The sequence below is a fragment of the Xenopus tropicalis genome, chromosome 1 (assembly GCF_000004195.4).
Source record: "Xenopus tropicalis strain Nigerian chromosome 1, UCB_Xtro_10.0, whole genome shotgun sequence".
Classification (NCBI taxonomy): Eukaryota; Metazoa; Chordata; class Amphibia; order Anura; family Pipidae; genus Xenopus; species Xenopus tropicalis.
The window spans coordinates 63,446,354-63,461,543 of NC_030677.2; positions in this window are offsets into that span (position 1 = coordinate 63,446,354).

The window sequence follows — 15,190 nt, forward strand, 5'->3', positions numbered from 1 at the left end:
TAACTATGTTGCTGTTGTAGGTGAAACACTATATTGAATACTTCATTTTTAATTGATGATATCTATTTTGGCGGTGGGGGTTGAGAGCATGTAATGTATTGCATTGTAAAGTCTGCTGTGTCCTAGAAAATATTAGGTGTTTTCAGACTGGTACAGCATGTGGCAATCTTGAGAGCACAGTGCCGTAACAAAATATGTCTGGCCCCTTCGAAAAAATCTTTAAGGGGGCCCAGTGCTCACCCTTGCCCCTGACCCCTGTCCTGTTTGTTCAGTGACCTCTCTGCTGCTTGCTTAATTGTGGTGGGCAATGAACATTAGGGGAACAATGAAGTCAACTACAGTATATTAGACCCCACAGTCTGGGCCCTCCGTCCCATGAGGTTTCTCTGCAGATGTAGGGTCTGCTGTATTGTAGTTATGTTTAAGAAGACATCATTGGACATTAAATTCTGGTACCTTAATATCTGATTCATAAAATGGATCAATCTAAGATTCAATTTGAAATTAGGCAAGATCCTAGGCACATAATTTAAGAATGATTTAGAAGTAAGAGCAAGAATGCAAAATAGGTTTTGCCCTTAAAGGAGACATATCCTATAAAAATGATGAATGTACCAGGGAATTATACTCCTCTAGATATAGAAGGATTGTGCTTAAAAAGTTGTGTTTCTGACTGATTTATTGAGAAATTCCCCCAAACCCCACTAGCCCCGGCCATCTGTGCCACTTCCTGCTGGCTGAATTCTCTGGATGAGCTGGGGAGCCGGCGGCCCTCCGTACCCTGCACTGTAGCATAGGAACCAATCAGCAGCTAGGCTGACCTGATAGGGAACTGCAGCCTGTCTGTGCTTTTGTGACTGCAGGGCTGTGATTGGCTCTCCCCCTCCTACTGTGCTTCTGGCAGAGACCGTTAGGACACGCCCACTCTCCATTTCAAACTCGGACAGAGAAGTGAGAGGATCTATAGGGAGCTCCAATAAAGGGGCCATTTTTACAGAGAGGATTAATTTTTAGCCCAAAGGGAAACCAGCACCGGATATTATTCATAATTGCCTACAAAATTAGCCATTTATCCCATTAATCCAATATGTCTCCTTTAACTTTCCCCTGATTGGTTACCTTACATCCTCTCTAATCCCAGATTGTTTTCCTGCTGAAATCCAAACAGCAATCATTACAATACTTGAGAACATACTTCAGATCCTCAAATAGTCTGAATTTATCAAAGAAAAAACTTAAAAGAACTTAATGGTAATTTTCTCAACTTAATTTATTTATTTCCCATTTTTTTAAATATTTGAAATTTTTAGTTTCATTGAAAATAAATGGAGCAATGGCATTTTCTCTTGTGCGTAAATTTTTTCCATGAAAAAAACTGACCGTGAATGTCTGGTGTAAGTGATAGTGGAAAAAAAGTTGCATGCATTTTGTTACTACGCCATTTAATAAATTGACCTCCCCGTCTTTCAGTAATACATAGTCGTCTGTATTAAGGATTTTAACGTGACGTGACAATCTGAAGCAAAGGAGAAGTTGGACAGTTTGGGTTAGAGCTTTACTGTAAAGAACATTCTTACAGTTATAACCATAGCCTCCTGTGTGAAAATTGCTATTCTCAGAAGCAATTTCAGAATGATCAGTCAGGCCTCAGGCACAGAGTAGGCAGGAATTAATCAAGGTTTGGTTGGAATCAGCAATGCAGTAGTTAATAGTTTTCATCTAATTCTTTCGTCTGGTTTAAAATGCTTCGATTCCACCGGATATAAGGACCCTATATTAATAACCGTATGGCCTTTCTACACAAATAAAAGGAATATCCACAAGAGCACCATTCATTAAAATGAGCAAAAGGCCAGTGAAAAAAAGCCATCATAAATCTAATCTTTATGAATGTTTACATGTTCTTTTTTATGTGACATTGCTGTGAGATGTAATCCTACCTATATTTGTAATATGATGATATCATTTTATATGATATTTTTATTAAAGAAAAATAAAAGCAGTCCAGAATAATAATCTGCACAACACTGAGATCAAGGGCCCAATTTATCAAAATGTAATTCTCGAATCGTGAAAAAATGTGGCAAAAAAACCCAAACACAAATATACTTGAGAATATTCTGAAAAACCACTAAATGTGTATGTATTAAAGAAAAACTCCACAAAAAGTTGCTATAAAAAACTCAGCAAGTAAAAGCTGGCGAGGTTCAATAGGACAAATTTATTTATTTATTTTTCAAGTTTATTAATTCATTCAAGTTTTTTAGCCTCATTGAAAATAAATAGAACAATGGGATTCTCCCCAGCGTGCAACTTTTTTCTGCAACAAAACATGGGAGATGAAAAGTTGCATGAATTTTGTTGCAATTTTTTTTATTGCATCTGTGTTTTTTTTTTCACTGATGCAAATTTCTGATAGATCTGAATCAAATTTGGTGTCTGGGCAAAGATGCTAATCAAATGAAAAAGCAGGGAATGCAAAAATCAAAACAAGCGGCAGACAACAGTGAAAATTCTAGCCCAATAACCAATGTTTGCAGCCATATTATTCTGTAAGTCCCATTTCAAAGCAAAACATTTTAAAGAATTTAAAACACATGGTAAAGTAACAGATATCACTGCCAAAATGATCCCCTTTATTTCAGAGGAAAAATAGAATGGCTGTGTTGAAGATGTTGACATACAGATCCTGTGCAGGTCCTATAAAGGTCCTATGCACTCACTCATTATCAATACAACCAGCGCACCAGAGGCCACCCCTTTAGATTGGATTAGCATAGGTGGTTTTTCAAGGTGAGGGCAGTGAGTTTGGGGAATGCCCTTCCTAGTGATATGGTAATGGCAGATTCTGTTAATGCCTTTAAGAGGGGCCTGGATGAGTTCTTGAACAAGCAGAATATCCAAGGCTATTGTGATACTAATATCTACAGTTAGTATTGATGTTGGTATATATAGTTTATCTATGTGAGTGTATAGACAGGTCAGTAAAGGTTTGTGTGTGCTGGGTTTACTTGGAAGGGTTGAACTTGATGGACTCTTTTTGGTCTTTTTTTTAACCCAAAAAATGTCCTCCCCTATAAACAAAACAGGAATTGTTTGCTAATATATTGCAATATATTAAAGCTGGCCAACTACATCAAAGTCATCCTCAGTATGGCCAGTCCTACACTCACTTTCATTGGGTTCATTCAGAATTCTGCTGCTTAAATATACAGTTTTCAAATCATTGCACTGTGTGCTATATCGGGTTAAAGGGGACATTTGATTATGGAATTCTGAGATATATTCCTGTTGGTCTTCATTATTATACAACTATCAAGTTTCAATTTACACAACTATGTGGTTTGCAGGTATTGCAACCACGCTTTGTTTTCCTACAGGGATTTTTCACCACTTATTGTTTAGTACTTGTGGCCTGGGTCATTGCAGATGACCCTTTGTATGTCCTGTTTATGGAAGTCCCAAAATAGAAATAATTTCCCCCCTTTTTTTAATGGCACACTTATGATGATACTGGACTTTTTAGGAGTTGATACGATCTGGAAAAAGGTTTACACACACAGAGGGTTCACTTAATTTTGTAATTTCTCCTAAAAGAATAGCAATGCCATAAGAATTAGTGAAGGGTTAGGAGCAGAAACTTAACATCTGAATTTTGCTAGCTATGCACTTTAAGCCTATTGTTCCTTAGAGCATGTGTCCCTCAACATGGAACTTTTTGCAAAGCTACTTGTACTGACTGACAATATTACAGTAATAATGGAATTAACAAAAGAAGACAATAGCCCTCAGGTTAAAAAAAAAATCTGTACATCTTGAGTTACAGTATCTGAAAAACATTCTTTAATAGCACAAACAGAATATAAGTTACCCTGAGGTATGTAAAAACATAACATTTTATCTGCATAGGAGAGGCACAGATCCAATCAAGAAATTAATCTTGACATTTTACAAACTCATAGTCATCCTTTCCTTTATTTATTTTATAATTGTCTTATAATGTAAAAGAAAATGGAGCTAGAAGTCATACATCTCAAGTTTCTCAAAAGACCTTAAGCAATCTAATTTGACAAAATTAGAAGAAATCAAATACTGGGCTCCTGTATATCAGTCTTCCTCTTTTTTTCAGGGCTCACATTCCCGGTCATCATCATTCTGTCCCCTAGTGCAATCTTCATTGATTTAATCCTCAGTGAAGTTCAATTAAAACTGCCTCACTACATGTCTACAATATAGTTCTCTCATTCTTTTTAGAAATAATTAAGCAAAGAATTTGACACTCCCATGTGCATCAGTAGGTTTTAAACCTATTCAGCCCTTCCTCAAGTGATATGCAATAATTTTATTATTTCTTTATTTTAAAGTTGGCCTCCGTTGTGAGACTCATTTGCATTCCTGAAATAAGACTCATTATATGCCCTGGCCCCAACAACAACCCCCAACAGGCCCCATAAAAAGTATTGGCGTGTGATAGTTTACACCAGTCCTCCTTCTAGGCTTTTTGAGAAATATGAATATTCTCTTTGCCCTAAATAAATGGCAACCACCGCCTGAACCTCTTCATATGTCAATAAAAGTTAAACAAATATAAAAAGATGTACAAAAATTTAAATTTTGCAAAGTAATGTTCTTCACTGGGCTGTTATTAATTAACCTGTGCAGAACACCTGTTTAATGTCTTAGGTTACTATTTTATCCATAAATGTCATTTATTTTATTATATACCCCATGAAATAAAAACAGATTGGTATTTTACAAGCCATAGAGGAAAGTAAGGAAATCTGTACAGCAGATTAGCATTTATTGTATTTTTGCTAGATGCAGTTTGTTGTTTTAGATCTTTTCTTTTGTTTTGTTGTGGTAACAGGTGTTAGGTATAGGTATCAACAGAGCCTTCAGGCTCTAGCTATTACTGTATTCTTATTATAAGACTTGCCTGAGGGTAAGCTACAAATATAGCTTAAATAGGCTATTCATATAATATATTGTGGTCATGCCAACCACTATTAGCATAATATATTGCTATTATTATCCTTATTATATTTATCCATTTAGGCCAGTGTATGAGTAAAATATTTAGTCAAATCTGTGACGCTCCTAATTCATACTAATACTTAATAATCTCCCAATATATACATGTAGCATCTTAAAAAAGGTTTATTTTTGAACTTGGTTTAATCTCTTGATAAATTATATCATATGATAGATATCCTATCTTTGGCATTCCAGGCCCTAAATATTTTACAATAAGAATGTTTTTTTTCCTGTTCAATTCACTGCAAAGCATAATTGATCTGAAATAGCCACAGAGATCCAGCATGCACACTATACTAGCACTCACCAGCAAGTGAGTGCTATAAGCGAATCTGTCCTGTTCTGGCCCAAAATTTGCAAAACAGCCAAAGTTCACAAAATGCATTGAACGGGCTTCTTTTTTCAGAATTTTTTCCAAGCAGCATGATTTGGGGTCTATGGAAGTTTTTTCGTAGCGAAACATGGTGAAAAATTTGGCTCATCTCTAATAATGACATAATAGGCCTCATTTACAATCACAAGTGCAAAGTGCTAAGAATGGAGTGTGTGTTGACTTAATTCACAAAGGTCCTTGCACCCATAAGTGCTCCTTACAACTTGCAGCAGCATAAGCATGCTCACCCAGGTTTTTCTCATAAATTAAGTTCAACTAAATGTATTGATGTAAGGGGACCATTGAAGTCCTGCCAGCCTGGTGGTAAAATGAGCAATGTTAACACAAACATTTTAGATTCAGTCTCTGTTTTTTCCCCTAGAAATAACTATTTCCTTCTTGACTGCTGCTATGCCTTGAGGATATTAAGCTTATAGACATGCCATCCCTACCTGGATAAAAGCTCTTAATGCTCAAATACAACATTTCTGCCATCACTTTTTCCCATTATAAGATTTAGTCTATAACAAATAAATTGACAGAGGAGTTCACTGTTCCATTCAATACTGTATTTTTTTTGTAGTGCAAAATCCACCCAGCCATTTTTAAGGGTGTTATCTTGCTTCAGGCTTCAACTCCCCTTGCTTCTCTGTCCATTTGTTGCCATTGGCTAGTTTATAATTTGCTTGGAAACTGGGTAAGAGCAAACATAATGGTTTCAATACATTGTACAGACCAGCATATGTGGATAGAGAGTTTTTCTGCTAAGGGCAATGTCTTCCAATGTTTTCCAAAGGCTGTCACAATCATTTTTATATAAAAATGACGCATAGGCTTTTAATGAATGTTTTCATCTTTTTAATATAAATGTTGTCTCTTTTTTATATATTGGGTATACAGTAATGGTGATATATTTAAGTTTTAATCTTTAAGTTTGAATTTACCAAATTTAAAACAAAAGGTTGCATTATAAAATGCAACATTTTCTTGACAATAGGATTACAAATGTTAACTTTTCATTGGCCTTATTTCTAAACATATTTGAATAGTTTTTCTCTTAATTTCCATAGTAATGTAGTTATATGAAATTTAAACATACACTGTTGGCTTCTCCACTGGCAAATGAGTTGATAAATAATGGTGTGACTTCACAAACACTGTATATTAAATGCTGATACCTACAATGGAAATAGTATCATCTTTGCCCATAAATGTTACATGATATGACTTTTATTATACTTGCCTGTGATGGTTTGCAACCTGCAGTCTTTGATGATCCATTGCTAAACTGTAATCCTAGTGTACAACGACAGTTAAAGGAAGATAATCTAATGGGCAGATTTATCAAAATTCAAGTTTGTGAAAAAAAAATGCGGATGTGATAAAAATACCAGCAACAAAACTTTTCAACAAGACTTTTCTTCTCGAATGCTAGCTTATGAAAAAATTAAAGAAAAAAAAAAGCAACAGAGAGAGTCACTTAATTCCATTAATTTTTATTAAATGTTTTAATAAACTAGGAAAATAAATAAAGTTGTTAAAGACAATTCTTATTGACTTCTATTGAACCTTGCTAGCTTTAACCAGCTTTTTTTTGGTGATTCCTGCTTCTAAAGAATATCCTCAAGTATATTTGTGTTTTATAGCCTCGTGTTTTCGCGAAATATGAAAAAACACAAACTCAAATTTTGAGAAATTGGCCCCTAATTGTATTCACATAATAACTGTGTCAAGTAGTTTATAACAGCACTACCCATATACGATGATTTCATGTTATTTCAATACCCAGCACTTTTACTGTATGTTAGGTTTTTGATTAATGTGTAGAGGTTATGCAAATATATTATTCTTTGTAAAATTGACAGCAACCTACAAATTTCAAGCTTTTCCAATGATTCCCAAAATAAAAGTATGGGATGGTCCATGATTTGCAGCAGTGTACAAGATTTTACAAATTTACTGTTGCCCCTTTGACTTGCATTGTGTCAATCATAACACTATGCTCATTGTTTTTTGGCCAATATACAAACCCTTCACAGCTTTATCAGATTTCTAACAAAAAAGCCAATGCAAGAAGAGTGGATATAATATAAAAAAAATGCTAATTTTTGCCAAAAATATCACAATGATAATAATAATGACAATTTAAAAACATAACATCATAATGGCTGGAAAATATTAACTGGATTAAATTTGAACTGCTGAGAAAAAAGCCAAGAAAATAACAAAAAAGCCAGAAATCACAATTTGATCTTTGATAAATTTACCCTCCTTGCCTTAATCTCCCCTGGACATATCATCTTCTATGTTATACTTCCTTTCCTCATTTACCATCTGCCATGTTTCTTCATTCCTAGCAAGAGCCTTGGCTTCAGGTCCTTGTGTTTCAAAATGAAGCAAAAGGACCTGTGCTTTCTAGATGAATACAGTGCTGCCTGCATTTTGCAATACTGTATTCATAAGGGGCAGGCTGGGTGAGATACATAGGCATTATTGATGAGCGAATCATTCACATTCCATGATGTGCACCCCTTCGCCAACCTTAGGTGGCTTTCATGATGTGGCCCCACACTTACTTTTCTAGTGTGGGAGGGGTGTCCAGGGGGGTTTAATAACCAGAAATTCAGCTCTTAAAGTTACCAGGATTAGCTTTTTGCTTCTCCTGGTGTCAGGAATCAAACTCTAGTTGGTGAGTTGAACAGTTCCTATACTTACCCACTGAGCCACTGGGGTCTTTCAGTGCTGTTCTTGGTCAACTATCCTGATGTATATTTTGTCTGTCTTAATGCTTCCCTCTTGACTCCTCCCACCTTGTTAAGTACATGTGCTGCTAATTAATTAATTAAGATCCTTTATAAGCTTGCTTCATGATATACACCTTGCTCGATCGTCATAGCTCCTGAACCTGTTCCAGCCTGTTGTTCATTGAACTCCTGGATCCCTGCCTTCCCCCTGTTCTCCTGTCCCCTTCCCGTGCTCATAGGCTCCTTCCCATCAGTTACTTACCAGTTTCCAAACCTGACACCTGGTAACCTGTGGGGTGCTACTGCCTGAGGCATCGTTCTCACCTTGTTTCATAGAAAGAGCACCCCTGACAACTATGCCCCGGATGCTAAAGTTCAATTTACATGAGAACGATGCTGCTGTCCCATCAGTGACCGTTTTTATTGTGTATAGGCTGTAATTTCATGTAAAAACTAAGCTAATGGTCTAAAAAAAATATATATATATAATAGAAGGATCAATTATCTGAAAAACATATCACGTTTTATCTTATAAGAAATCTATTGATGTCAATGTAGAAAATAATATACATTTTTCTTGTCCCGACTTGTCTTAGAAATATGAATTGTGTTAATTTTTTCTTGGAAATCTCCAACATATTTAGTGTATTACTGATAGTTTAAGATGCATTGTTTCTAACAACGTGTGTTGTGTTATGGACTGAAGGCAGGAGCTATGTCAGACACTGCACATGTATTAAAAAGAATAATAATTGCAAAGTTTAAATAGATGTGGGGAAATGACAACTCACAGCATGCTGCAGAAGTGTTTCATTTGCTGAAAATAACAACCTGTAATTTATTTCTCTTTCCATGTCACTACAATAATTACAACATAAGCAGTGATACAATTCTCCTTTACTGTTAAATCAATTCATGAGAACAAATAAGACGGTCATAAGGTGATTTCTGTATCCCTTTTATTAAAGTAGCAGAGTTCATTATTATTCTGCACTCACTTTCATGTCAGTTGACTTAATAAAAAATCAGTACATTTTTCTGTAAGTTTGGAGTCCTGATAAAGTGTAAAAGTGCAGATGACTGAAATAAGAGAATGGCAAGTAGGAATTGTATATTTTAGTTAGGATTTTTATTTTGGTAATACAAATACAGTATATTATATGTTTAGCAATGTTTTATTGTATATTTGGCATATCCATGATGTTATTAATTTTCCCCATGTCTTTAGTCCCCTTAAACAGACATATAAAGGGTGCCATAGGTAAGTGTAAGAAAGAAAATTTAGCTTTCCTCAACTAAGAATGTAGGGATAATAGGACATATTACACAAGCTGTATTTGAATTTGAATCACTATGGGAATTATGCAAGTGAGGGATTCGCAAGTTCAAAAAGGAATGCATGTAGGCTGCTATGAAAAAGGAACCCAGTAGAGATGTAGCGAACTGTTCACCGGCGAACTAATTCGCACGAACATCGGGTGTTCGCGTTCGTGCAAATTAGCGGACTTTTGCCGATGTTCGCCACTTTGGGTTCGCCGCGTTTTTTTTTGGCGCCGCGTTTTTTCGCCTTGGTTTTTCCGCCGCGTTTTTTCGCTTCGTTTTATCGCCTATGCATATACATAGGAATAGCTTGCGGGGTTTTTTTGGCGTTATTTTTTGGCGTTTTTTTTGGCTTTTTTTTTTTGGTGTTTTTTTTACAAAGTATTTTTCAGAGAAGTTTTTGCCCTTGATCCCCCTCCTGCATGCCACTGTCCAGGTCGTGGCACCCTTTAAACAACTTTAAAATCAGTTTTCTGGCCAGAAATGGCTTTTCTAGGTTTTAAAGTTCGCCTTCCCATTGAAGTCTATGGGGTTCGCAAAGTTCGTGAATATTCGCGAGTTTTGGCGAAAGTCCGCGAACGGGTTCGCGAACATTTTCGGCGATGTTCGCTACATCACTAGAACCCAGGGCTCAATGCCCTGTCAGCATCAAATAGAAGGTCTGCTGTTCCTTTTGACTCAAGGACCAGTGCACAGCATGCCAAAGTGCAAAGTCACAATAACAGGCCAAAGAATTTGGTACAGTATGTGCTAACCTTTGCTTTTTGTGGTTCTATCGTTTGCACTAAATAACTATGACAAACAGATTATAAGTTTAGGATTAGGAATTTGGAGTGGGTAACTGTGGCACTGTGACTTTCAGGAGGGTGTCACCTGTATAATGATTGCTTTGGGATTCAAGGAGAATGAGGAAGAAAAATGGGCAGAAAGGTCTGGAAAAAATAGTGTCAAGAATGGTAATAGGGCAATGAGAACCTCAGTGGAAAGATCTACTATATCAAATGCCACGGACAGATCTAAAAGCATGATTATGGAAAAATGACCTTTAGGCTTGACAAACAGAATCGAGTGTTGAGTGTTTGAGCACTAAGTAGTAAGACAAAGTGAAATGCTATACAGGGCACTTGCCAGAAAGAAATCAGCAGTCAAACCAACCTTTTCTTTATAAGGGTTATTAGCTTATTGCATAGATTCCTCACTTTAAAACATATCCATAACATTTCTCTGACAAGGGATAATAAAAAAACTGAGTGCAGAAGAGAAAAGATACACTATACTTTAGTACATTTTTGAATGGAACATTATTTTTTAAAACAGTATTTCCCTTGTCTTCGGAAATCGCAAAAGCACAATTGTTAAACAGTGTTTCCCCACATGTAACATGGATAGGATAACTGTTTGGTATAATTGGATCTGTTGTCTTATTTATATAATGTTAGGCTCTGACAATGCAAACAAATAGTTCAGTTACGTAAGAAATTAGTGTATAGTTTGTATTTCACCCACAACACATGACAAAGCCCCCTAAAAAATAAAATACTTACAGGTATACAATCTGTTATCAAGAAACCAGTTATCCAAAAAGCTCAGAACAATGGGAAGGCCAGCTCCCATAGACTCCACTATAAGCAATCCTATTTAAATGTTAAAATGATTTTAAGCAGACTGAAGGTATAGAGATTCAAATTATGGAAAGATCCTTTATCCAGAAAACCCCAGGTCCCAAGCATTCTGCATAACATATCCCATACCTGTATTACATATTACATTTCAATGCATGCTGAAAAAGGGCATATTAAGAATAAATTGCAATCTTTTGTACGACTAACGTACTGTGTACTATAGACAAAAAGTTTGTGATGACCTTCAAATAATCTGGTACAAACAGTGTAAAGCACATTAATATGTAGGATGTAATACAAGGAAATTATCTTGTTTAGGATTTATTGTCTGCATTTTTTCTTCATTATTTTCACTCACTGAGGCCACATTGCATGAATACACAATTAAAATACCACCTTATGAAAGTACAAAACAATTTTAGCATCCATTCCTCACATATAAAGGCCAACTTCAGTTTAATATCCCTTAGGATACCTTCGTTTAAATAGGTTTACTGTTTCACATAAAGCTGCAATATATTTGTAGTAGTGATTGGAATTATTTTCAATGAATTAACATATTCTTCTATCATATTATTCCTTGGGCAATCCGATTTCATCAGTGGGAAATTGATACCAGACATTTACATGCAGCATTTCAAATCAATGATAGCTTATATGAAATAACCTTTGATGTTGCCAAAATTAATTAATTCAGATACATTTAAAACCATATTTATGATGCAGTGCATTGTAAATTAGTTGTACACGTTTTTCTTACATAACCAGTAATGAGACTTTAATAGTCTATATATATATATTATAGTCTATGTATATTATGGATTCTGATAAAAAATATACAGACTAATGCAGAAAATACCCCCACCTCCTACTTAATAATATATTACAAACGTGTTATTAGCTTTGTGTAAAATATATAGGGATAAACAGCTACAATTAGATACATAATCTAGATTAGTTCCAAATCAAATACAGACAGTATACCTAACTAAATTAAAGCTAGTGTTTTTTGACACATATATTGTTTGCAGTGTCTTGCAGTTATGCACATAAAGTATGTTTAGTGTCGAAACATCAACCAATGAGTTCTCCAATCAAAATCAGAAAAATAAGGTACTAGGAACTTTTACTTTTACTGCTGTAGGCTTGTGTGCCTTCATGCTCTTAATATGTCCATTACTTTGTCAGAATACAGCTAATCTGAAGGGAGAACCAAAGCCCAACTATAGAAGTAGGGCAGAAATGTTGTACATTATGGTTTGGGTTTCTGTACTGGCCCAAGGCAACCCCCAGCCCTTTAGCAGGGAAGATTAAAGATGCCCCCAGTAGCTCCCCATCTTCTTTCCTACTGATTCACTGAACATGCGTGTAGTTCTCAGTGTGCAGTTTTCAGTTATGAATTTTAGGGATCAACACACAATCTACTGTATGTACAGAATATAAGGGGCAGATACAGATGAAGCCACTTGGGTTTGTGAGTTAAATGCATCATGACTCAAGATAAACTGAAGAAACTGTGTTATCTTAAGTCATGTAGACTCATTTAGCATATTTAACCTTTCAAATAGCACATTGTTTAAATAAGGCAACTCCTTAATTAGATGGGACTCTGTGATGCAAATTCCTCTGTTAAATAGGATAAACGAGTTAAATGAGTTTAGTTATTCTGTGTTAAACACACAAATCAAAGTGGCTTCATCTGTATATTAACATTATGATTTTTTTGGTTTTAGAGTTTTTTAAAACCACAACTAACTCAGACATATGGAAAAGACCCGAAAACCTCTATAACCACGAAGCATAGAAAGATTTTCCAGTTGTAAAGAGGACATTGGCCATTGACTTCTATGTGATCTTGACAGCTTTTAGATGGTGTATTTTTTCTTTTGAATCTCTTGCAGTTTTGTTGCATAATAGATTCTGAAACATTTTTATTTTTTTCTGTGACAAAATTGTATTTTTGGCACAAAAATATAAAAAAATGTAACGTTAGTAAATGCCCCCCTAATTGTCACATGAAGGTATACCACCCGCTATAGAAAGCAGAGGGACTTGAAACCTCTAAATCCATAATTTTACAGTGAAGCAGGGTAAAAAAGGGGTTACAGTACGCTGTTTTAACTGAACCTAAATTTTTTTACCCAAAATCTAATCATTATTCCTCTTCCACTGAACCTTCCAAGTTGGCATTTCACATATGATTAGCTTTGCAGTACTAGATAATAGACTTGCTTATGAATGCTCACCCATAAAAACCCAAGACAGCTTCGAACTCAGCAGTAAGTGTTCCAAGTAAGAACATAGAATTTTAGAAGGTGCGTGTTTCCAGTGTTTCATAGTGTTTCCAGATTCTTTAAACCATATAGTTAACATAGTGCATATACTCTGCAAAGCTTCTTGACATAAACATTTTAGTTAGTTAGTTGTTAGACTGCTGTGGATAAATTGTTATTCTAGGGCGTTTAAATGTCTGTGGATCATGGTGTTAGAATAGAAAGCTTTCTAAATGATTATTATACCCATTCTTGCCCAGTATTAAAGAATTAAAAGTAAACATATCTATAAAGAAACCTTTATAATTAGCTATTGAAATGCATTTTACTTTACCAGTTTATTATATAATTATTCATGGTGTATGCTTTTTAAAAATGGACATATTATTGGCTTGGAAAAAAAACGTTTTCCCATATTGCCATCTTGCTAATATGGCATTTTAATGGGAGGCGGGATCTTGGTAAAATGGTGCTATAAAAGCTTTAGCCATAACTTTAAGAGAATCATGCTGTGCTTTCTGTCAGATATTGCTTTTTACACAGTTTTAAGTAAATAAAAATAATTTATTCATTATAGGGACATAATAAAGTCTAGTTTAATGAGCTTCTACTGTGGAGAAATACTGTAGCAATTTGATAAATATACAATGGTTTATGAGGAGCAGACTGTGAGATGTATCTTACGAAAAATACAATTCTGTTTACTGCCTTCATTAACTGTTTTCTCTTCCTTCCGTCTAATGTTAAATACAAGGAAACTGTAACTTGTCTATTTCTGACTTTCTAATTTATTTTTGTGAGTGAAACATTAAAGTGGTACTGGCACAAACTTATTGTAGCTTTTGTTTCCTATCATGAAATGTACCCTGCTTTTTTCTCATCATACTTTTTTATTATTTATTATCGGTTATTTATATAGGGACAACACATATTAGGCAGCACTTTACAAAGATTATAACTCATCAACATCAGTCCCTGCCCCAGTGGAGTTTACACTCTAAAGTCCCTATCACATTCACACACACATAGGGGCACATTTACTAACCCACGAACGGGTCGAAATGAGTCCAATTGCGTTTTTTTTGTAATGATCGATATTTTGCGATTTTTTCGTATTTTTTGCGATTTTTTCGGCGTCTTTACGAATTTTTCGTTACCAATACGATTTTTGCGTAAAAACGCGAGTTTTTCGTAGCCATTACGAAAGTTGCGTAAAATCGCCTGATTTTTTTGTAGCGTTAAAACTTATGCGAAAAGTTGCGCCTTTTTCGTAGCGTTAAAACTTAAAAGGTGCGAAGTTTCGCGTAAGTGTTAACGCTACGAAAAAAGCGCAACTTTTTGCGCAAGTTTTAACGCTATGAAAAATCGCCAGATTTTACGCAACTTTCGTAATGGCTACGAAAAACTCGCGTTTTTACGCAAAAATCGTATTGGTAACGAAAAATTCGTAAAGACGCCGAAAAAAATCGCAAAAAATACGAAAAAGTCGCAAAATGTTCGTTTTCAAGTCGGAACTTTTCCAATTCGGGTCGGATTCGTGGGTTAGTAAATCAGCCCCATAGTATGGTCAGTTCTATCAGGAGTGAGTTAACCTTTGTGTATGTTTTTGAAGTTTTGCAGGTAGTGAGCTTTATGTTCTGTAGTGCCTTGGGAGGGTGGGCAGTGGGAAGGAGAGTAGTGGAATGGATGGATATTAGATCAGGATCCACAAGGAGAAAAGTTCTATTTGGGAGGAGCAAAGGGGCACAACTGGAAACTATCAGATTGCTGAAAACAGGTAGGGATAGTGATCCAAAGACTGGTGAAGAGGGAGATGTGCGTCAA